The sequence below is a fragment of the Cervus elaphus genome, chromosome 20, assembly GCF_910594005.1.
Source record: "Cervus elaphus chromosome 20, mCerEla1.1, whole genome shotgun sequence".
NCBI lineage: Eukaryota > Metazoa > Chordata > Mammalia > Artiodactyla > Cervidae > Cervus > Cervus elaphus.
The window spans coordinates 31,535,230-31,557,087 of record NC_057834.1 but is presented as its reverse complement, the minus strand read 5'-3'; the positions used below and the strand labels follow the sequence as shown (position 1 = coordinate 31,557,087).

The 21,858-nt window shown below is 67.0% G+C and overlaps 12 non-coding genes across 12 annotated transcripts; 4 read left to right on the top strand and 8 right to left on the bottom strand.

Annotated features, from left to right (window-relative positions):
* Positions 1-2,378: 2,378 nt before the first annotated feature.
* On the bottom strand, positions 2,379-2,450 carry TRNAE-CUC. The gene has a single exon. It is a non-coding gene; the product is annotated as a tRNA-Glu (tRNA).
* A 308-nt stretch (positions 2,451-2,758) lies between these two features.
* TRNAG-UCC lies at positions 2,759-2,830 on the bottom strand. Its single transcript has one exon. It is a non-coding gene; the product is annotated as a tRNA-Gly (tRNA).
* A 712-nt stretch (positions 2,831-3,542) lies between these two features.
* Positions 3,543-3,614, bottom strand: TRNAD-GUC. The gene has a single exon. It is a non-coding gene; the product is annotated as a tRNA-Asp (tRNA).
* Positions 3,615-4,127: 513 nt separating this feature from the next.
* Positions 4,128-4,210, top strand: TRNAL-CAG. Its single transcript has one exon. It is a non-coding gene; the product is annotated as a tRNA-Leu (tRNA).
* Positions 4,211-5,660: 1,450 nt separating this feature from the next.
* TRNAG-GCC lies at positions 5,661-5,731 on the top strand. The gene has a single exon. It is a non-coding gene; the product is annotated as a tRNA-Gly (tRNA).
* A 5,826-nt stretch (positions 5,732-11,557) lies between these two features.
* Positions 11,558-11,629, bottom strand: TRNAE-CUC. The gene has a single exon. It is a non-coding gene; the product is annotated as a tRNA-Glu (tRNA).
* Positions 11,630-11,937: 308 nt separating this feature from the next.
* On the bottom strand, positions 11,938-12,009 carry TRNAG-UCC. The gene has a single exon. It is a non-coding gene; the product is annotated as a tRNA-Gly (tRNA).
* Positions 12,010-12,722: 713 nt separating this feature from the next.
* TRNAD-GUC lies at positions 12,723-12,794 on the bottom strand. Its single transcript has one exon. It is a non-coding gene; the product is annotated as a tRNA-Asp (tRNA).
* A 513-nt stretch (positions 12,795-13,307) lies between these two features.
* On the top strand, positions 13,308-13,390 carry TRNAL-CAG. The gene has a single exon. It is a non-coding gene; the product is annotated as a tRNA-Leu (tRNA).
* A 1,446-nt stretch (positions 13,391-14,836) lies between these two features.
* Positions 14,837-14,907, top strand: TRNAG-GCC. The gene has a single exon. It is a non-coding gene; the product is annotated as a tRNA-Gly (tRNA).
* Positions 14,908-20,798: 5,891 nt separating this feature from the next.
* Positions 20,799-20,870, bottom strand: TRNAE-CUC. Its single transcript has one exon. It is a non-coding gene; the product is annotated as a tRNA-Glu (tRNA).
* A 316-nt stretch (positions 20,871-21,186) lies between these two features.
* TRNAG-UCC lies at positions 21,187-21,258 on the bottom strand. The gene has a single exon. It is a non-coding gene; the product is annotated as a tRNA-Gly (tRNA).
* Positions 21,259-21,858: the final 600 nt, after the last annotated feature.

The following is a 21,858-nucleotide window of genomic DNA, read 5'->3' as shown; positions in this document are numbered from 1 at the left end:
GCCTCCATGCTTCTGCAGAGGCCCTGCTCGAGTGGCCGGCCCATCTTTCGGCCAGGTCCCCGCGAGTCCCATGCCTCCCCCTTCCCGCCGGCCCTCCACGCAGACGCCACGCCCAAGCACCCCTGGGCCTGCCTCCCCGCACCCTGCTCGCTGCCGCCCCCTCTCCCTGCGATGGCTCTGCCCCGGTCCCTGATCCTCGTGGGGCACCCACCAGCCATGGCCCCAGGCAGCTTCGTCCCGCACTCTCACCCACGCACGCTGACGCCCACGGCCCCGGCAGGGGCGTCGAGGAAACCTCCTGCGGCGACGGCTAGCACGCGTCAGGCCACAGGTTCTCCTTTTGCCCAGGGGACTCAGCTTTGTCCCGTCGCCCCCGAGCGTGCCGCCCTCGCCGCAGGATGGTGCCCTTCGTCGGCCGTCCACTCCCCCACCCCACCCCCCAAAGGACACAGTCCTTCAACAGTCGTGAAACCCTTTGGGGTTACAGACGGGCTCAAGATTGGGCTAAGGGGAGATTGTGGGTGGCGATGACCCCCGGCGAGAGTTCCTGGGGACGACGATGACAGTCTGTGGAGAGGGATGGAGTTGATCCTGGACAGACAGATTGGAGAGAATGGCAAAGTAGGAGATGTCATATCTAGGGCAGGGGTGCGTGGAACAGGGCGCTGTGTGTGTGTGTGTGTGTGTGTGTGTCTGCGTGTCTGCGTGTGCACCCAGGTGCCCCCCTTTGGTTCGTTGTCGGGGAGGGACATCTGGGAAACCTTGCCTCACTCCGGTAGGATTGAGAGCTGTGCTCAGGCAAGGGAAACACCATGTTGGTCGGCGTGTCCACCCTGGCCGGCATCACTGCCTGGGGCGCATCTGCCACCTCCCGGCTGGTTGGCTGCGTTTTCCCGGCCGGCCCGCCCCGCCGGGATCTGTGTGCTCCCTCACTTCCCCCGCGCGGTGCTGTGACTCGCAGCACAGGCCCACATTCGTCTTCACCCCTTTGCCTCGGGGAGAGCGAAGAAGAAGTCAAGAGCCTCTTGATGAAAGTGAAAGAGGAAAATGACAAAGTTGGCTTCAAACTCAACATTCAGAAAACTAAGCTCGTGGCATCCGGTCCCATCACTTCATGGCAAACAGATGGGGAAACAATGGACACCGGGAGAGACGTCACTGAGGTGGGGGGGGCTCCCCCAAATCACTGCAGCCGGTGGCCGCGGCCATGAAATTAAAAGACGTCCGCCTCTTGGGAGAAAAGCTCTGACCAAGCTAGACAGTATGTCGAAAAGCAGAGACATGACTCTGCCACGAGGGTCCATCTCGTGAAAGCCACGGTCTGTCCAGCAGTCACGGACAGATGTGAGAGTTGGAGCATAAAGAAAGCTGAGCGCTGAAGAATCGATGCTTTTGAACTGCGGTGTTGGAGAAGACTCTTGAGAGTCCCTTGGACTGCCAGGAGATCCAACCAGTCAATCCTAGAGGAAATCAGTCCTGAATATTCATGGGAAGCCCTGAGGCTGAAGCTGACACTTCATTCAGTCCTCTGGCCACCTGACGCAAAGGACTGACTCCCTGGAAAAGACCTCGACGGAAGGCAGGAGGAGACGGGGACGACACGCCACGCCAGAAGGTGAGATGGTTGGATGGCATCGCCGACTCGCTGGACCTGAGTTTGAGCAAGCTGCGGGAGTTGGTGATGGCCAGGGAAGCCTGGGCTGCTGCAGCGACTGAACCCATCGATACCGACGCCTCCCGGGCGCCGTGGTCCGCCTCCCAGAGCCCACTCAGGACCAGCACCCTCTTGGAGTCACCAGCGGCGCACGGGAGTCACAGCCAGCCCGGGACCTGGCACTCAATGGCCCAGCCGCCCAGAGAGGTGGCTGGCACGCGGGGCATGGGGAGGCAGGCGTGTCCGTGGCCACTGGCCCCACTCCCAGAGGCAGATCCCCCTCGCTCGTCTTCGGCTGTGGCCACCGCCGCGGCCGCTGCCGGCCCGCGCTGGCGACCACCACAGCCCACGCCCCGACCCCTACCCCCACCCGCCCTGTCCGGCCCCACCTCCTCCCCACCACCACTGACAGCAGGAGAACCAGCACAAGCCCAGGAGCATGGCGGCCGCCACCAGGGGCAGCAGCCGCCGCCCCTCAGGAGGGAGGGGGCGGGGGCTGGGGCTGGGAGGCCTCAGGCGGGTCGTGGTGGAAGCGGCGCGAGGTGGCCACTGCGGCCAAAAGGTTTGCCCCGGGGCACGGCGGGGCTGGCCTGAATCGTGCTTGGGCTGGAGGTGCAGGGTCCCGGGGCCTCTGTGGCAGCGCTGAGCAAGCGTAGGCTAAAAGGGTGGTGGGGTCGCCGGCGAGGAGATCGGCAGGTGGCGGGCGGAGGGGAAGAAGAAAGGCTTCCCTGACCGGGAATCGAACCCGGGCCGCGGCGGTGAGAGCGCCGAATCCTAACCACTAGACCACCAGGGAGCGTCGGGGTTCGGCCCTCGCCTGCTCCTGCCGAACCCAGCGCCTCCGGGCCGCCCGCCCGCCCGCGCCACCGTGGTGCCCACACTCGGCCTTGGCAAGGCAAGTCCAGCCGCCCGCCGGCCCTGTCTGTCCGCCTGCCCTGGCGGGCCGTCTTGCTCTCAGCAGCCTCAAAACACTGCGCGCGCCACCGGCTTCTCGCACACACGCCAAAAGCCGCGCGCCAGCTGCCTGGCTCCCTGCTCCCAGCTCTCTCTGCCCCGAACGCCCCTGCCGGGAGGGCGGCGGAGCTCAGCAAAAGGTCGGCCCGCTGCGTTGGCCGGGAATCGAACCCGGGTCAACTGTTTGGAAGGCAGCTATGCTCACCACTATACCACCAACGCTGCTCAGCCCGGGCCGCCGCCAGACGCCGGCCCCGGGCTCGCCCCAGCACACTCTCGCCGCCGCCGCCGCCGCATCCCTGCCCCGACGCCCCGTCAGCGGGAGGCTCTGCGCCGCCGCCGGCGCCACCAGCAGCCCACCAGCAACCCCATCCGCGCCAGCTCTACGCAGCGGCCGGGGTCCACCGGCCCCACCGCCCCGGGGCGGCGCTCCCGCGGCCTTGCGGCCCCCCGGCCGTTCGCTCCCCGCCGCGGCCCGCGAACGCCTCCGCCCTCACCCCCGGGGGGCAACGCGGGGCACGCGGCTTCCAGCAGCCAGCTGGCCAAAGCCCTTCTCCACCGTGCGCTGGGCGAGGCCACTTCCCACGACGACAGGGGGACACGGGAGCCAGCCGCCTGCAGGCGTCACGGCGCTCTGCCGCGCCGCGCCGGTCGCGAGCCTAGGAGCCCACTGAGGCAGCCCCTGTGGGCGGGCGGGCCGCAAGATCCGGCTATTGTCGGGCAAGGCCGTGGGGGTGGCCAAGGAGGCCGTCGCTCCGCCGTGGCGACCGAGCGCCCGGCGACGACAGAGGGCTCAGGCTGGAGGGCTGCACCGGTAGAGGCGGTCGGCGGTGGCCAGGCGCCTGGTCCAAAGGCGGACGGAGGAGACGAAGGGCCCTTGGGGGCCAGGCGGCAGGACAGAGAGCCACCGCGGCCACCAAAAAGGCTGTGTTGCCTCCCCGTCGGGGAATCGAACCCCGGTCTCCCGCGTGACAGGCGGGGATACTCACCACTATACTAACGAGGACGGCGGCGACCGCCCTGCCGCCCGGCCCCTCTCGGGCTCTCGGGCTGCCTGCCCACGCCTCCCCCGTGCCCAGCACGGGCCCCGACCCGACCGCCCACCAAACCAACCGCCTCGGTCACAGAGGCGGCCCGCGACCCCGACACGGACCCGGACCCCCCGGGGCACTGGACACTCCTCGTGCGCGCCGCCTCTTGCCTCCAACGCGGCCATTCCGCCGGGAGAAGGGGGTCCGAGAAGGCAAGCGAGGCTGCGAGGACACGGTGGGCGCGCGCCGGCCCGCGTCTGGCGAGGAGGGGCGCGGGTGAGGAGGGGACGGCCCGCCAAGGGCCGGGCTGGGTCCGGGGCGCGACCGGCGGCGCAGCCAGGCGCCTCGGCCGGCCCCGTCGCTCACCCACGCCAGACGGCCGCCTGCCTGCCTGGCGCGGCGCACCGCGCGGCCCGCCACGGGCGCCGGGGCTCGCGCCGCGTCGGGTCTCAGCCAGGCGAGCGGCCACGCGCCCGCCCAGGCCCGCCGTCAGGATGGCCGAGCGGTCTAAGGCGCTGCGTTCAGGTCGCAGTCTCCCCTGGAGGCGTGGGTTCGAATCCCACTCCTGACAAGCCAGCCTTTTGGCCCGCCGGACAAACGCACCCGTCCTCCCCGCGCCACAGCCTTTCTCCACACACGCCCGCCCCCCGCCACCAGGAACCTTCAGTCCTTCTCAGCGCAGCTTTCCTCCCCAGGTGTCTGCGGCTGCAGCTGCTGCTTTTCCGGCCTCCCCGCCTGCGCCTCGCGCACCCTCGCCCACCCTCCCACTCGCAAGGCCCCACCCCGCCCCACCCCCGTCGGCGCCGACGCACGCGGCCCCGCGCCGGGTGGCGAGCCCTCCTCGCTTCGCGGGCGCCGCGACTTCTGCCTGCTGAACGGCCAACTCGCTCTCGCAGCCTTGCTTCCACGTCCGCCCCCGGCCGCTCCCCCTCCGGCCGGCACCCTGTCGTCCGCGCCCGCGCCGCCGGCCCGCCTGCGCCACCCAGCCACACCCAGGCGGCCGAGCCCCCCCCCCCCCCCGCCTTGCCCGCCAGGGGGCTGCTGCGTGCCCTCCACGCTTCTCCGCCTTGCGGCCTCGGCCGGGCCACACCTGCCTGCCTCCCGCCCGGGACGCGCGCCACGCACCCTTGCTGCGGGCCGGCGAACACCGGCCTTCCGTGCACGAACCCGTCCCGGGAAGGGCGCTCGGCTGGGGTGGGAGCGGAAGCCCTGCGTGCCCGTCCAGCCCAGCCACAGGCGCCCAGCCCGCGCCCCGGCCCTCGGCGCCACCGCGCCCGTTCCCGGGGGGAGGGGGGGGAAGCCGCCGCCCGGGCCGGAGCCAAGCGCGGCCTGGCGTGCTCCCTGCCTCAGCCGGCAGTCCCCGAGCCAGGAGCCGCTCTGCCCAAGGGCCCCTCCTCACCACCACCACCACCCACCCTGTCAGAGCGGAGCGCCCGCGAGCGCCGTCGGCCAGAGCGCAGGAGCCAGGCTCACAACGCCTTTGGGTCCTGGGGCCTGAGCGCCGCTCGGGGCGGCGGCGGGGGCGCCCCGGGGAGTCGCGCTCCCGCGCTCGCGAGCACCCAGCACAGGCCGAGCCCGGGGTCCCGGCCCCCGCCCGCAATGGCACGCTCCATCCCGCCCCTGCCGGAAAGCCAGCCCGCCAGAGGGGTTTTGGGTCGGGACCCGGCAGGTCGCTGAGAGGAACGTCGGCGCGCGGCCGCGGCGACCACGCAGCGCCTGCCCACGCAGACGGCGTCGGCTCCTGGCCCCCTCGGGCGACACCGACAGCGTCGCGGCGGCCGTGGTCGGCGCAGAAGGCGCGGGACCGGCCGAGTGGGCCGGCGGCCCGCCGCCCCGGGGTCCCTCCGAGAGCGCCGCGCCCTGGGGTCCTGCACGTGCCCGGACCCTGGCTTTGAGGTCGGCCGCCCGTCGTCTCCTGCTCGGATGGAGCAGACAGATGCCCACTGGGCGAGCGGTGAGCAGTGACGGGCGGGTGTTGGCCAGCGCCTCTGGGGCGGCGTCGGGCGGCGGCGGCCACCGGTGCATGGGTGGTTCAGTGGTAGAATTCTCGCCTGCCACGCGGGAGGCCCGGGTTCGATTCCCGGCCCATGCAACCCCAGCGTCCCCTTTTGGTCCCGCACTGCAGTCCCAGAGCCGAGCTAGGTCTGCCCGCTCCAAGGCGCTCAAGGGAGCGCTCCTGCAACCGCTGGCTGCTACCTGCCGCCCGCTGCCTCTCCCACGCAGCTGCCCACGACCCCTCCCGCCCCCACACACGGCCCTGCTGCCAAGCCGCTGTGGCCCCAAGCCCTGCGGGCTCAGCCGCCCGTGTGCCCAGACACCTCCCTTGTGGTTGCTGGCTTCCTCACGCGGACCCAGCCGGTGGCTCACGGATTGCGCTGGAAGGCACACCCCACCTCTGGCAGCCGCCGGCCCCACCTCTTCACCTTTCCCAACGTCTGTCTCCAAGCTCCCTGGCTCACTCTCGCCACACTCCGAGAATCAATCACCCTCCGTTTGCACAGCCAGGAGCAAGGAAGTTGCCACATCTGGCAAGGATACCTCCCTTTTCCCTGGAGGGTCCCTGGAGCATCAGCTTGCAGGAGGAGTTCCTCAGAAGTCCACACGCTCCCGGCCCTGGGCCCAGATCGGTTTCCAACAGCAACGCCCTCACCACCTCACACACCACCCCCTCCCCTGAAACCCTCTTGCCCGCCTCACCTCAGCATCAGCCCTGCTCCGCCAGTAACACCACCTCAGCCTGCACCCTCACCATCCCCCTGCTCCCCCAAACGCACCCATCCCACCCACCCCCACCCCTGCTCCCCACCTCCCCCATCTCCACTGCCCCCCTCCCGCCCACGCGCGCGCCCGGTTCCTCCATGAGCCATCCCAAATCCTACTCTTGTCAAGGAACCCGCCTCTGCCTTTGTCCCACTGGCCCGTCTCCCCCCAACCCCAACCCCAACCCTTGGGCTCTTCCTTTTTCTGCTTCTTCCAACGCCAGTAGACCTGATTTCCTTTCCCGGGTTAGTCTCAGGTGCACGGCACAGTGATTCAGTCCCCTGTTCTTTTCCAGGTGATTTTCCAGTGTAGGTTGAGGCGAGATACGAATACAGATCTCATGCTACGGAGGAAAGCTTTGTTGCTTATCTCCTGTAGGTATACTAGTTGCTCTCTCTTGATCCGCCTCCAACTTCGTCCGTCCGCTGCCTTTCCCCTTGGGTAGCCCTATGGACGTTTTCTATGTCTGAAGGTCGTTTTCCCTTTTGCACATAGATTCATTTGCATTCGTTGGCAGAGTCCACAGAGCTTTGTCCCTCTGCACCCGACTCACCTCACTCAGTGGACCCTTCTGTGGGTCCGTCCAGCGTCGCGGCCCGTGGCGATGGCCGCTCCTCCTTGACGGCTGCGTCATATTCCACGGTACACATATACCTCTTCTTCTCGTGCCGGCCACGTGCCGCCGGGCACTTGGGCGTCCCCCATGTCTCGGCTCTGGCACAGAGGGCTGCGATGACCCTGGGGGATGCCTGCATCTCCTCCCAGCAGGGGTGATGTCTTTTCCCGATGGGTACCCGGGATTGGGTTTGCTGGATCACAGCGTAAGCTCTTCTTTTTCCTATTGCTGGACTGATCCTCGACTGATTGACTTCCAGGGAGCAGTAGATGTTGTTCTGGAAGTGTAGCTGGTCTACACCCTGCTGTCCGTTTCCGCTGGACAGCGTCGTGAGTCCGTCCTGTGTGTGTAGGATGATGTTTTCAGATCGCTTTCCATTACAGGGGGTGACAGGCGATTGCATCCTATTCCCTGTGGTATCCGGTGTGTCTTTGCTGGTCGTCTCCTTTCTACTCAGCACGAGTACGGTATATCCGTTGAGCCCGGCTCTTCATTCATCCCTCCGTCCCTGACTTTGCCCTTGGGAAGCCCGAAGCGGCTTTCCTGTGTCTCGGGGGCTGTCGCTGCTTGGCACAGGGATGAATTTGTACACCACTTTCGATTCCACCCATCTGTGACCTTGTCTGTTCGACTCCCCTCACCAAGGGTCATATTCTGCAGCTCCGGCCGCTGTTGCTGCCAGTGACACTATGTGACTCTTGTGGACGGCTCAGTGACATCCTGTTCTCTCCGTGTCTCTGACAGCGCATCTTCGTGGGTGAGCCGCTGGGGATGGGCACTAGGGGTTTCTCCCCGTCTTGGCTACGGCAAACGGTGCTGCCACGACCGTGGGGTTTGCATGTGCCTTTCTGAATGAAGAGTTGAGCCTTTCACGGATATGGACCCCGCTCGCCTGTCTCCCGCTTACTCAGTTACCTATGGTATTCAGTGTCCTTTTGAAAGCTTACTCCAAAGTCATAGCAGCGGTTGTTGTGGAAGTAGAGTGGATTTCCAACATTGGGCTCCTTTCCGATGGACTGCAACGTGATTCTGTTTCCCAGGTACAGATTTCAGATTTCATGTATGTTTTCAGACTCTTTTCCACTTGAGGTTATTACAGGGTACTGACTCTTATTGCCTGTGTTGAACTGGACAACCTTGGTGCGTCTCCCATCATAGGCGGTCCTGCGTATCTGTTCGTTGCAGCTCCAGAGTCATCCCTCCACCGCTGCCCTTCCGCCTGCCTTACACCAAGGCGGTTTTCTGCGTGAGCCGGTCTCTCTTCGGCAAATAGGTTCGTTTTGTATTCTTTTACACGTTCCACATGCTTTTGTCCAACTCGGTCTGACATTCTTCACCAAGTCTAAGAGTCTCTAGGTCCATCATTGCTTGTGACAAATGGCAATCCTTTCCTTTTCTCTTTAGGACCGAGTGATCGTTCCTTGGGACATCTATGCCACATCTTCTTGGGCCCGCCGTTCGAGGACGGGCACTGGGGTTTCTTCCGTGTCGTGGCTATGGCAAATAGTGCTGCAGTGTGCACGGCGAGTATGGACCTTTAGACCTCTCCGAGGTTTGTTCTCTGCGGGTGTGCACCCAGGACGGGGTGTGCTCGGTCAGATGGGAGCTCTCTTTGGTCCTCATGAAACCCCAGGCATCCCCGCTGCCAACCACCACCCACCATCCCACCCTGAGCCCCCAGCAATGGCACACCCGAGACTGGACATCTGGTCCTGGTGAGTGGGGACTTGGGTCTCTGGGGCGGGACGGTGGGCCCACCCTGTTCCGACCGGGTCTGGCCCCCGTCTGGCACTCCGTTTCTGTGGCTCGCTTGCCAGCGTCCTAGCCAGCGCCCGGAGCCCCAGCCCACCGCCGAGCCTGAGCAACCTGCCGCACCGCGCGCCAGCCCGCCCACACGGCGTGCTCTCCCACCACCTCCCTCACGCCACAGCCCCCTCAGGGTCACCGCCTGCCCTCTGCCTCTCCCGCCAGACCCCAGGCTCGGCCCCATCTACCCGCCACCGTCCCCCTGCAGCCCCGGGCCATCCCTCACACGCCCTGCCCTGCCCTGGCGTTCACCAGTGCGGGCCTGCCTCCAGCTCCGCAGACCCACCCCTGCCACCCGCCCACCCCGACCGCAGACCTGTCCCAGCCTCACACGGGTGCCTGGCACGGCGTCGCCACCGCCTCCATGCTTCTGCAGAGGCCCTGCTCGAGTGGCCGGCCCATCTTTCGGCCAGGTCCCCGCGAGTCCCATGCCTCCCCCTTCCCGCCGGCCCTCCACGCAGACGCCACGCCCAAGCACCCCTGGGCCTGCCTCCCCGCACCCTGCTCGCTGCCGCCCCCTCTCCCTGCGATGGCTCTGCCCCGGTCCCTGATCCTCGTGGGGCACCCACCAGCCATGGCCCCAGGCAGCTTCGTCCCGCACTCTCACCCACGCACGCTGACGCCCACGGCCCCGGCAGGGGCGTCGAGGAAACCTCCTGCGGCGACGGCTAGCACGCGTCAGGCCACAGGTTCTCCTTTTGCCCAGGGGACTCAGCTTTGTCCCGTCGCCCCCGAGCGTGCCGCCCTCGCCGCAGGATGGTGCCCTTCGTCGGCCGTCCACTCCCCCACCCCACCCCCCAAAGGACACAGTCCTTCAACAGTCGTGAAACCCTTTGGGGTTACAGACGGGCTCAAGATTGGGCTAAGGGGAGATTGTGGGTGGCGATGACCCCCGGCGAGAGTTCCTGGGGACGACGATGACAGTCTGTGGAGAGGGATGGAGTTGATCCTGGACAGACAGATTGGAGAGAATGGCAAAGTAGGAGATGTCATATCTAGGGCAGGGGTGCGTGGAACAGGGCGCTGTGTGTGTGTGTGTGTGTGTGTGTGTCTGCGTGTCTGCGTGTGCACCCAGGTGCCCCCCTTTGGTTCGTTGTCGGGGAGGGACATCTGGGAAACCTTGCCTCACTCCGGTAGGATTGAGAGCTGTGGTCAGGCAAGGGAAACACCATGTTGGTCGGCGTGTCCACCCTGGCCGGCATCACTGCCTGGGGCGCATCTGCCACCTCCCGGCTGGTTGGCTGCGTTTTCCCGGCCGGCCCGCCCCGCCGGGATCTGTGTGCTCCCTCACTTCCCCCGCGCGGTGCTGTGACTCGCAGCACAGGCCCACATTCGTCTTCACCCCTTTGCCTCGGGGAGAGCGAAGAAGAAGTCAAGAGCCTCTTGATGAAAGTGAAAGAGGAAAATGACAAAGTTGGCTTCAAACTCAACATTCAGAAAACTAAGCTCGTGGCATCCGGTCCCATCACTTCATGGCAAACAGATGGGGAAACAATGGACACCGGGAGAGACGTCACTGAGGTGGGGGGGGCTCCCCCAAATCACTGCAGCCGGTGGCCGCGGCCATGAAATTAAAAGACGTCCGCCTCTTGGGAGAAAAGCTCTGACCAAGCTAGACAGTATGTCGAAAAGCAGAGACATGACTCTGCCACGAGGGTCCATCTCGTGAAAGCCACGGTCTGTCCAGCAGTCACGGACAGATGTGAGAGTTGGAGCATAAAGAAAGCTGAGCGCTGAAGAATCGATGCTTTTGAACTGCGGTGTTGGAGAAGACTCTTGAGAGTCCCTTGGACTGCCAGGAGATCCAACCAGTCAATCCTAGAGGAAATCAGTCCTGAATATTCATGGGAAGCCCTGAGGCTGAAGCTGACACTTCATTCAGTCCTCTGGCCACCTGACGCAAAGGACTGACTCCCTGGAAAAGACCTCGACGGAAGGCAGGAGGAGACGGGGACGACACGCCACGCCAGAAGGTGAGATGGTTGGATGGCATCGCCGACTCGCTGGACCTGAGTTTGAGCAAGCTGCGGGAGTTGGTGATGGCCAGGGAAGCCTGGGCTGCTGCAGCGACTGAACCCATCGATACCGACGCCTCCCGGGCGCCGTGGTCCGCCTCCCAGAGCCCACTCAGGACCAGCACCCTCTTGGAGTCACCAGCGGCGCACGGGAGTCACAGCCAGCCCGGGACCTGGCACTCAATGGCCCAGCCGCCCAGAGAGGTGGCTGGCACGCGGGGCATGGGGAGGCAGGCGTGTCCGTGGCCACTGGCCCCACTCCCAGAGGCAGATCCCCCTCGCTCGTCTTCGGCTGTGGCCACCGCCGCGGCCGCTGCCGGCCCGCGCTGGCGACCACCACAGCCCACGCCCCGACCCCTACCCCCACCCGCCCTGTCCGGCCCCACCTCCTCCCCACCACCACTGACAGCAGGAGAACCAGCACAAGCCCAGGAGCATGGCGGCCGCCACCAGGGGCAGCAGCCGCCGCCCCTCAGGAGGGAGGGGGCGGGGGCTGGGGCTGGGAGGCCTCAGGCGGGTCGTGGTGGAAGCGGCGCGAGGTGGCCACTGCGGCCAAAAGGTTTGCCCCGGGGCACGGCGGGGCTGGCCTGAATCGTGCTTGGGCTGGAGGTGCAGGGTCCCGGGGCCTCTGTGGCAGCGCTGAGCAAGCGTAGGCTAAAAGGGTGGTGGGGTCGCCGGCGAGGAGATCGGCAGGTGGCGGGCGGAGGGGAAGAAGAAAGGCTTCCCTGACCGGGAATCGAACCCGGGCCGCGGCGGTGAGAGCGCCGAATCCTAACCACTAGACCACCAGGGAGCGTCGGGGTTCGGCCCTCGCCTGCTCCTGCCGAACCCAGCGCCTCCGGGCCGCCCGCCCGCCCGCGCCACCGTGGTGCCCACACTCGGCCTTGGCAAGGCAAGTCCAGCCGCCCGCCGGCCCTGTCTGTCCGCCTGCCCTGGCGGGCCGTCTTGCTCTCAGCAGCCTCAAAACACTGCGCGCGCCACCGGCTTCTCGCACACACGCCAAAAGCCGCGCGCCAGCTGCCTGGCTCCCTGCTCCCAGCTCTCTCTGCCCCGAACGCCCCTGCCGGGAGGGCGGCGGAGCTCAGCAAAAGGTCGGCCCGCTGCGTTGGCCGGGAATCGAACCCGGGTCAACTGCTTGGAAGGCAGCTATGCTCACCACTATACCACCAACGCTGCTCAGCCCGGGCCGCCGCCAGACGCCGGCCCCGGGCTCGCCCCAGCACACTCTCGCCGCCGCCGCCGCCGCATCCCTGCCCCGACGCCCCGTCAGCGGGAGGCTCTGCGCCGCCGCCGGCGCCACCAGCAGCCCACCAGCAACCCCATCCGCGCCAGCTCTACGCAGCGGCCGGGGTCCACCGGCCCCACCGCCCCGGGGCGGCGCTCCCGCGGCCTTGCGGCCCCCCGGCCGTTCGCTCCCCGCCGCGGCCCGCGAACGCCTCCGCCCTCACCCCCGGGGGGCAACGCGGGGCACGCGGCTTCCAGCAGCCAGCTGGCCAAAGCCCTTCTCCACCGTGCGCTGGGCGAGGCCACTTCCCACGACGACAGGGGGACACGGGAGCCAGCCGCCTGCAGGCGTCACGGCGCTCTGCCGCGCCGCGGGGGCGTCGCGAGCCTAGGAGCCCACTGAGGCAGCCCCTGTGGGCGGGCGGGCCGCAAGATCCGGCTATGGTCGGGCAAGGCCGTGGGGTGGCCAAGGAGGCCGTCGCTCCGCCGTGGCGACCGAGCGCCCGGCGACGACAGAGGGCTCAGGCTGGAGGGCTGCACCGGTAGAGGCGGTCGGCGGTGGCCAGGCGCCTGGTCCAAAGGCGGACGGAGGAGACGAAGGGCCCTTGGGGGCCAGGCGGCAGGACAGAGAGACACCGCGGCCACCAAAAAGGCTGTGTTGCCTCCCCGTCGGGGAATCGAACCCCGGTCTCCCGCGTGACAGGCGGGGATACTCACCACTATACTAACGAGGACGGCGGCGACCGCCCTGCCGCCCGGCCCCTCTCGGGCTCTCGGGCTGCCTGCCCACGCCTCCCCCGTGCCCAGCACGGGCCCCGACCCGACCGCCCACCAAACCAACCGCCTCGGTCACAGAGGCGGCCCGCGACCCCGACACGGACCCGGACCCCCCGGGGCACTGGACACTCCTCGTGCGCGCCGCCTCTTGCCTCCAACGCGGCCATTCCGCCGGGAGAAGGGGGTCCGAGAAGGCAAGCGAGGCTGCGAGGACACGGTGGGCGCGCGCCGGCCCGCGTCTGGCGAGGAGGGGCGCGGGTGAGGAGGGGACGGCCCGCCAAGGGCCGGGCTGGGTCCGGGGCGCGACCGGCGGCGCAGCCAGGCGCCTCGGCCGGCCCCGTCGCTCACCCACGCCAGACGGCCGCCTGCCTGCCTGGCGCGGCGCACCGCGCGGCCCGCCACGGGCGCCGGGGCTCGCGCCGCGTCGGGTCTCAGCCAGGCGAGCGGCCACGCGCCCGCCCAGGCCCGCCGTCAGGATGGCCGAGCGGTCTAAGGCGCTGCGTTCAGGTCGCAGTCTCCCCTGGAGGCGTGGGTTCGAATCCCACTCCTGACAAGCCAGCCTTTTGGCCCGCCGGACAAACGCACCCGTCCTCCCCGCGCCACAGCCTTTCTCCACACACGCCCGCCCCCCGCCACCAGGAACCTTCAGTCCTTCTCAGCGCAGCTTTCCTCCCCAGGTGTCTGCGGCTGCAGCTGCTGCTTTTCCGGCCTCCCCGCCTGCGCCTCGCGCACCCTCGCCCACCCTCCCACTCGCAAGGCCCCACCCCGCCCCACCCCCGTCGGCGCCGACGCACGCGGCCCCGCGCCGGGTGGCGAGCCCTCCTCGCTTCGCGGGCGCCGCGACTTCTGCCTGCTGAACGGCCAACTCGCTCTCGCAGCCTTGCTTCCACGTCCGCCCCCGGCCGCTCCCCCTCCGGCCGGCACCCTGTCGTCCGCGCCCGCGCCGCCGGCCCGCCTGCGCCACCCAGCCACACCCAGGCGGCCGAGCCCCCCCCCCCGCCTTGCCCGCCAGGGGGCTGCTGCGTGCCCTCCACGCTTCTCCGCCTTGCGGCCTCGGCCGGGCCACACCTGCCTGCCTCCCGCCCGGGACGCGCGCCACGCACCCTTGCTGCGGGCCGGCGAACACCGGCCTTCCGTGCACGAACCCGTCCCGGGAAGGGCGCTCGGCTGGGGTGGGAGCGGAAGCCCTGCGTGCCCGTCCAGCCCAGCCACAGGCGCCCAGCCCGCGCCCCGGCCCTCGGCGCCACCGCGCCCGTTCCCGGGGGGAGGGGGGGGAAGCCGCCGCCCGGGCCGGAGCCAAGCGCGGCCTGGCGTGCTCCCTGCCTCAGCCGGCAGTCCCCGAGCCAGGAGCCGCTCTGCCCAAGGGCCCCTCCTCACCACCACCACCACCCACCCTGTCAGAGCGGAGCGCCCGCGAGCGCCGTCGGCCAGAGCGCAGGAGCCAGGCTCACAACGCCTTTGGGTCCTGGGGCCTGAGCGCCGCTCGGGGCGGCGGCGGGGGCGCCCCGGGGAGTCGCGCTCCCGCGCTCGCGAGCACCCAGCACAGGCCGAGCCCGGGGTCCCGGCCCCCGCCCGCAATGGCACGCTCCATCCCGCCCCTGCCGGAAAGCCAGCCCGCCAGAGGGGTTTTGGGTCGGGACCCGGCAGGTCGCTGAGAGGAACGTCGGCGCGCGGCCGCGGCGACCACGCAGCGCCTGCCCACGCAGACGGCGTCGGCTCCTGGCCCCCTCGGGCGACACCGACAGCGTCGCGGCGGCCGTGGTCGGCGCAGAAGGCGCGGGACCGGCCGAGTGGGCCGGCGGCCCGCCGCCCCGGGGTCCCTCCGAGAGCGCCGCGCCCTGGGGTCCTGCACGTGCCCGGACCCTGGCTTTGAGGTCGGCCGCCCGTCGTCTCCTGCTCGGATGGAGCAGACAGATGCCCACTGGGCGAGCGGTGAGCAGTGACGGGCGGGTGTTGGCCAGCGCCTCTGGGGCGGCGTCGGGCGGCGGCGGCCACCGGTGCATGGGTGGTTCAGTGGTAGAATTCTCGCCTGCCACGCGGGAGGCCCGGGTTCGATTCCCGGCCCATGCAACCCCAGCGTCCCCTTTTGGTCCCGCACTGCAGTCCCAGAGCCGAGCTAGGTCTGCCCGCTCCAAGGCGCTCAAGGGAGCGCTCCTGCAACCGCTGGCTGCTACCTGCCGCCCGCTGCCTCTCCCACGCAGCTGCCCACGACCCCTCCCGCCCCCACACACGGCCCTGCTGCCAAGCCGCTGTGGCCCCAAGCCCTGCGGGCTCAGCCGCCCGTGTGCCCAGACACCTCCCTTGTGGTTGCTGGCTTCCTCACGCGGACCCAGCCGGTGGCTCACGGATTGCGCTGGAAGGCACACCCCACCTCTGGCAGCCGCCGGCCCCACCTCTTCACCTTTCCCAACGTCTGTCTCCAAGCTCCCTGGCTCACTCTCGCCACACTCCGAGAATCAATCACCCTCCGTTTGCACAGCCAGGAGCAAGGAAGTTGCCACATCTGGCAAGGATACCTCCCTTTTCCCTGGAGGGTCCCTGGAGCATCAGCTTGCAGGAGGAGTTCCTCAGAAGTCCACACGCTCCCGGCCCTGGGCCCAGATCGGTTTCCAACAGCAACGCCCTCACCACCTCACACACCACCCCCTCCCCTGAAACCCTCTTGCCCGCCTCACCTCAGCATCAGCCCTGCTCCGCCAGTAACACCACCTCAGCCTGCACCCTCACCATCCCCCTGCTCCCCCAAACGCACCCATCCCACCCACCCCCACCCCTGCTCCCCACCTCCCCCATCTCCACTGCCCCCCTCCCGCCCACGCGCGCGCCCGGTTCCTCCATGAGCCATCCCAAATCCTACTCTTGTCAAGGAACCCGCCTCTGCCTTTGTCCCACTGGCCCGTCTCCCCCCAACCCCAACCCCAACCCCAACCCTTGGGCTCTTCCTTTTTCTGCTTCTTCCAACGCCAGTAGACCTGATTTCCTTTCCCGGGTTAGTCTCAGGTGCACGGCACAGTGATTCAGTCCCCTGTTCTTTTCCAGGTGATTTTCCAGCGTAGGTTGAGGCGAGATACGAATACAGATCTCATGCTACGGAGGAAAGCTTTGTTGCTTATCTCCTGTAGGTATACTAGCTCCTCTCTCTTGATCCGCCTCCAACTTCGTCCGTCCGCTGCCTTTCCCCTTGGGTAGCCCTATGGACGTTTTCTATGTCTGAAGGTCGTTTTCCCTTTTGCACATAGATTCATTTGCATTCGTTGGCAGAGTCCACAGAGCTTTGTCCCTCTGCACCCGACTCACTTCACTCAGTGGACCCTTCTGTGGGTCCGTCCAGCGTCGCGGCCCGTGGCGATGGCCGCTCCTCCTTGACGGCTGCGTCATATTCCACGGTACACATATACCTCTTCTTCTCGTGCCGGCCACGTGCCGCCGGGCACTTGGGCGTTCCCCATGTCTCGGCTCTGGCACAGAGGGCTGCGATGACCCTGGGGGATGCCTGCATCTCCTCCCAGCAGGGGTGATGTCTTTTCCCGATGGGTACCCGGGATTGGGTTTGCTGGATCACAGCGTAAGCTCTTCTTTTTCCTATTGCTGGACTGATCCTCGACTGATTGACTTCCAGGGAGCAGTAGATGTTGTTCTGGAAGTGTAGCTGGTCTACACCCTGCTGTCCGTTTCCGCTGGACAGCGTCGTGATTCCGTCCTGTGTGTGTAGGATGATGTTTTCAGATCGCTTTCCATTACAGGGGGTGACAGGCGATTGCATCCTATTCCCTGTGGTATCCGGTGTGTCTTTGCTGGTCGTCTCCTTTCTACTCAGCACGAGTACGGTATATCCGTTGAGCCCGGCTCTTCATTCATCCCTCCGTCCCTGACTTTGCCCTTGGGAAGCCCGAAGCTGCTTTCCTGTGTCTCGGGGGCTGTCGCTGCTTGGCACAGGGATGAATTTGTACAACACTTTCGATTCCACCCATCTGTGACCTTGTCTGTTCGACTCCCCTCACCAAGGGTCATATTCTGCAGCTCCGGCCGCTGTTGCTGCCAGTGACACTATGTGACTCTTGTGGACGGCTCAGTGACATCCTGTTCTCTCCGTGTCTCTGACAGCGCATCTTCGTGGGTGAGCCGCTGGGGATGGGCACTAGGGGTTTCTCCCCGTCTTGGCTACGGCAAACGGTGCTGCCACGACCGTGGGGTTTGCATGTGCCTTTCTGAATGAAGAGTTGAGCCTTTCACGGATATGGACCCCGCTCGCCTGTCTCCCGCTTACTCAGTTACCTATGGTATTCAGTGTCCTTTTGAAAGCTTACTCCAAAGTCATAGTAGCGGTTGTTGTGGAAGTAGAGTGGATTTCCAACATTGGGCTCCTTTCCGATGGACTGCAACGTGATTCTGTTTCCCAGGTACAGATTTCAGATTTCATGTATGTTTTCAGACTCTTTTCCACTTGAGGTTATTACAGGGTACTGACTCTTATTGCCTGTGTTGAACTGGACAACCTTGGTGCGTCTCCCATCATAGGCGGTCCTGCGTATCTGTTCGTTGCAGCTCCAGAGTCATCCCTCCACCGCTGCCCTTCCGCCTGCCTTACACCAAGGCGGTTTTCTGCGTGAGCCGGTCTCTCTTCGGCAAATAGGTTCGTTTTGTATTCTTTTACACGTTCCACATGCTTTTGTCCAACTCGGTCTGACATTCTTCACCAAGTCTAAGAGTCTCTAGGTCCATCATTGCTTGTGACAAATGGCAATCCTTTCCTTTTCTCTTTAGGACCGAGTGATCGTTCCTTGGGACATCTATGCCACATCTTCTTGGGCCCGCCGTTCGAGGACGGGCACTGGGGTTTCTTCCGTGTCGTGGCTATGGCAAATAGTGCTGCAGTGTGCACGGCGAGTATGGACCTTTAGACCTCTCCGAGGTTTGTTCTCTGCGGGTGTGCACCCAGGACGGGGTGTGCTCGGTCAGATGGGAGCTCTCTTTGGTCCTCATGAAACCCCAGGCATCCCCGCTGCCAACCACCACCCACCATCCCACCCTGAGCCCCCAGCAATGGCACACCCGAGACTGGACATCTGGTCCTGGTGAGTGGGGACTTGGGTCTCTGGGGCGGGACGGTGGGCCCACCCTGTTCCGACCGGGTCTGGCCCCCGTCTGGCACTCTGTTTCTGTGGCTCGCTTGCCAGCGTCCTAGCCAGCGCCCGGAGCCCCAGCCCACCGCCGAGCCTGAGCAACCTGCGGCACCGCGCGCCAGGGTGGCACGCACGCTCACCCGCCAGCCCGCCCACACGGCGTGCTCTCCCACCACCTCCCTCACGCCACAGCCCCTCAGGGTCATCGCCTGCCCTCTGCCTCTCCCGCCAGACCCCAGGCTCGGCCCCATCTACTCGCCACTGTCCCCCTGCAGCCCCGGGCCATCCCTCACATGCCCTGCCCTGCCCTGGCGTTCACCAGTGCGGGCCTGCCTCCAGCTCCGCAGACCCACCCCTGCCACCCGCCCACCCCGACCGCAGACCTGTCCCAGCCTCACACGGGTGCCTGGCACGGCGTCGCCACCGCCTCCATGCTTCTGCAGAGGCCCTGCTCGAGTGGCCGGCCCATCTTTCGGCCAGGTCCCCGCGAGTCCCATGCCTCCCCCTTCCCGCCGGCCCTCCACGCAGACGCCACGCCCAAGCACCCCTGGGCCTGCCTCCCCGCACCCTGCTCGCTGCCGCCCCCTCTCCCTGCGATGGCTCTGCCCCGGTCCCTGATCCTCGTGGGGCACCCACCAGCCATGGCCCCAGGCAGCTTCGTCCCGCACTCTCACCCACGCACGCTGACGCCCACGGCCCCGGCAGGGGCGTCGAGGAAACCTCCTGCGGCGACGGCTAGCACGCGTCAGGCCACAGGTTCTCCTTTTGCCCAGGGGACTCAGCTTTGTCCCGTCGCCCCCGAGCGTGCCGCCCTCGCCGCAGGATGGTGCCCTTCGTCGGCCGTCCACTCCCCCACCCCACCCCCCAAAGGACACAGTCCTTCAACAGTCGTGAAACCCTTTGGGGGTTACAGACGGGCTCAAGATTGGGCTAAGGGGAGATTGTGGGTGGCGATGACCCCCGGCGAGAGTTCCTGGGGACGACGATGACAGTCTGTGGAGAGGGATGGAGTTGATCCTGGACAGACAGATTGGAGAGAATGGCAAAGTAGGAGATGTCATATCTAGGGCAGGGGTGCGTGGAACAGGGCGCTGTGTGTGTGTGTGTGTGTGTGTGTGTGTGTGTGTGTGTCTGCGTGTCTGCGTGTCTGCGTGTGCACCCAGGTGCCCCCCTTTGGTTCGTTGTCGGGGAGGGACATCTGGGAAACCTTGCCTCACTCCGGTAGGATTGAGAGCTGTGGTCAGGCAAGGGAAACACCATGTTGGTCGGCGTGTCCACCCTGGCCGGCATCACTGCCTGGGGCGCATCTGCCACCTCCCGGCTGGTTGGCTGCGTTTTCCCGGCCGGCCCGCCCCGCCGGGATCTGTGTGCTCCCTCACTTCCCCCCGCGCGGTGCTGTGACTCGCAGCACAGGCCCACATTCGTCTTCACCCCTTTGCCTCGGGGAGAGCGAAGAAGAACTCAAGAGCCTCTTGATGGAAGTGAAAGAGGAAAATGACAAAGTTGGCTTCAAACTCAACATTCAGAAAACTAAGCTCGTGGCATCCGGTCCCATCACTTCATGGCAAACAGATGGGGAAACAATGGACACCGGGAGAGACGTCACTGAGGTGGGGGGGGGGGGCTCCCCCAAATCACTGCAGCCGGTGGCCGCGGCCATGAAATTAAAAGACGTCCGCCTCTTGGGAGAAAAGCTCTGACCAAGCTAGACAGTATGTCGAAAAGCAGAGACATGACTCTGCCACGAGGGTCCATCTCGTGAAAGCCACGGTCTGTCCAGCAGTCACGGACAGATGTGAGAGTTGGAGCATAAAGAAAGCTGAGCGCTGAAGAATCGATGCTTTTGAACTGCGGTGTTGGAGAAGACTCTTGAGAGTCCCTTGGACTGCCAGGAGATCCAACCAGTCAATCCTAGAGGAAATCAGTCCTGAATATTCATGGGAAGCCCTGAGGCTGAAGCTGACACTTCATTCAGTCCTCTGGCCACCTGACGCAAAGGACTGACTCCCTGGAAAAGACCTCGACGGAAGGCAGGAGGAGACGGGGACGACACGCCACGCCAGAAGGTGAGATGGTTGGATGGCATCGCCGACTCGCTGGACCTGAGTTTGAGCAAGCTGCGGGAGTTGGTGATGGCCAGGGAAGCCTGGGCTGCTGCAGCGCACTGAGCGACTGAACCCATCGATACCGATGCCTCCCGGGCGCCGTGGTCCGCCTCCCAGAGCCCACTCAGGACCAGCACCCTCTTGGAGTCACCAGCGGCGCACGGGAGTCACAGCCAGCCCGGGACCTGGCACTCAATGGCCCAGCCGCCCAGAGAGGTGGCTGGCACGCGGGGCATGGGGAGGCAGGCGTGTCCGTGGCCACTGGCCCCACTCCCAGAGGCAGATCCCCCTCGCTCGTCTTCGGCTGTGGCCACCGCCGCGGCCGCTGCCGGCCCGCGCTGGCGACCACCACAGCCCACGCCCCGACCCCTACCCCCACCCGCCCTGTCCGACCCCACCTCCTCCCCACCACCACTGACAGCAGGAGAACCAGCACAAGCCCAGGAGCATGGCGGCCGCCACCAGGGGCAGCAGCCGCCGCCCCTCAGGAGGGAGGGGGCGGGGGCTGGGGCTGGGAGGCCTCAGGCGGGTCGTGGTGGAAGCGGCGCGAGGTGGCCACTGCGGCCAAAAGGTTTGCCCCGGGGCACGGCGGGGCTGGCCTGAATCGTGCTTGGGCTGGAGGTGCAGGGTCCCGGGGCCTCTGTGGCAGCGCTGAGCAAGCGTAGGCTAAAAGGGTGGTGGGGTCGCCGGCGAGGAGATCGGCAGGTGGCGGGCGGAGGGGAAGAAGAAAGGCTTCCCTGACCGGGAATCGAACCCGGGCCGCGGCGGTGAGAGCGCCGAATCCTAACCACTAGACCACCAGGGAGCGTCGGGGTTCGGCCCTCGCCTGCTCCTGCCGAACCCAGCGCCTCCGGGCCGCCCGCCCGCCCGCCCGCCCGCGCCACCGTGGTGCCCACACTCGGCCTTGGCAAGGCAAGTCCAGCCGCCCGCCGGCCCTGTCAGTCCGCCTGCCCTGGCGGGCCGTCTTGCTCTCAGCAGCCTCAAAACACTGCGCGCGCCACCGGCTTCTCGCACACACGCCAAAAGCCGCGCGCCAGCTGCCTGGCTCCCTGCTCCCAGCTCTCTCTGCCCCGAACGCCCCAGCCGGGAGGGCGGCGGAGCTCAGCAAAAGGTCGGCCCGCTGCGTTGGCCGGGAATCGAACCCGGGTCAACTGCTTGGAAGGCAGCTATGCTCACCACTATACCACCAACGCTGCTCAGCCCGGGCCGCCGCCAGACGCCGGCCCCGGGCTCGCCCCAGCACACTCTCGCCGCCGCCGCCGCCGCATCCCTGCCCCGACGCCCCGTCAGCGGGAGGCTCTGCGCCGCCGCCGGCGCCACCAGCAGCCCACCAGCAACCCCATCCGCGCCAGCTCTACGCAGCGGCCGGGGTCCACCGGCCCCACCGCCCCGGGGCGGCGCTCCCGCGGCCTTGCGGCCCCCCGGCCGTTCGCTCCCCGCCGCGGCCCGCGAACGCCTCCGCCCTCACCCCCGGGGGGCAACGCGGGGCACGCGGCTTCCAGCAGCCAGCTGGCCAAAGCCCTTCTCCACCGTGCGCTGGGCGAGGCCACTTCCCACGACGACAGGGGGACACGGGAGCCAGCCGCCTGCAGGCGTCACGGCGCTCTGCCGCGCCGCGCCGGTCGCGAGCCTAGGAGCCCACTGAGGCAGCCCCTGTGGGCGGGCGGGCCGCAAGATCCGGCTATTGTCGGGCAAGGCCGTGGGGGTGGCCAAGGAGGCCGTCGCTCCGCCGTGGCGACCGAGCGCCCGGCGACGACAGAGGGCTCAGGCTGGAGGGCTGCACCGGTAGAGGC